The 768-nt window shown below is 35.7% G+C and overlaps 1 protein-coding gene across 1 annotated transcript in view; it reads right to left on the reverse strand.

The window, feature by feature from the left end:
• LOC105000052 overlaps positions 1-768 on the reverse strand; it is a 33,087-nt gene that overhangs the window by 21,808 nt on the left and 10,511 nt on the right. The gene's annotated exons all lie outside the window — the stretch shown is intronic.

The following is a 768-nucleotide window of genomic DNA, read 5'->3' on the forward strand; positions in this document are numbered from 1 at the left end:
GTATGTGTATACGTGTGTGTGTGTGTGTGTGTATTTATTGTGGGAGGGGTATCGTAGTACCATTTTGTAATCTATCATGAATCTTTCCATTTCAATAGATAAAATCATGTATTGTTTTTGAAAGAGTGTGGAGTATTCAGTTATATATTCATATAATATATGTAACCAAATATCTGATGTTAGGATTTTATTTCCAATTTACTGATATGACAAAGTGTGATTGTATGAATTTCCATTGCTTGTGTCACACATATGACACATCACACGTGCTTGGTATAATGGTTACTTGAACTTTTACATATCTCCTCAAAATGATTTTATAAATTTTGAGACCAGATCTTATATTTCTTTGTGTCTCTCATAGAATTTAGCATTTGCCTTTCATATGGGAAACGTTCAATAAATAGTTATCGAATGAATGGACAAATGAGCTGCACATCCCCAGGCAATCATTTACCTGCTTTCTACCACTCCAGGTTTGTTTTCATTTTCTAGAATTTTATATGAATTGAGTCGTATGGTATGCGCCCCTTTTTGTGTGGCATCTTTCACTTAGAATAATAATTTTGGGATCCATCCAGGTTGTTATGTATATCATGTTGTAGCACGCTGGGGAGACAGACAACACTTGAGCACCACTTTCTGTAGAAGCATGCCAATGAAGCCTCTCCATCACACAGAATTTATTCTGAGCCTTTGGTGCATACATCCCTGCCTGCTTGATCTCTCCTCTTGAGTATCTCAGTAACAAAGGTAACATGTCTCAAA

The sequence above is a fragment of the Bison bison genome, unplaced genomic scaffold (assembly GCF_000754665.1).
Source record: "Bison bison bison isolate TAMUID 2011002044 unplaced genomic scaffold, Bison_UMD1.0 scf7180017864367, whole genome shotgun sequence".
In the NCBI taxonomy this organism is placed as follows: domain Eukaryota; kingdom Metazoa; phylum Chordata; class Mammalia; order Artiodactyla; family Bovidae; genus Bison; species Bison bison.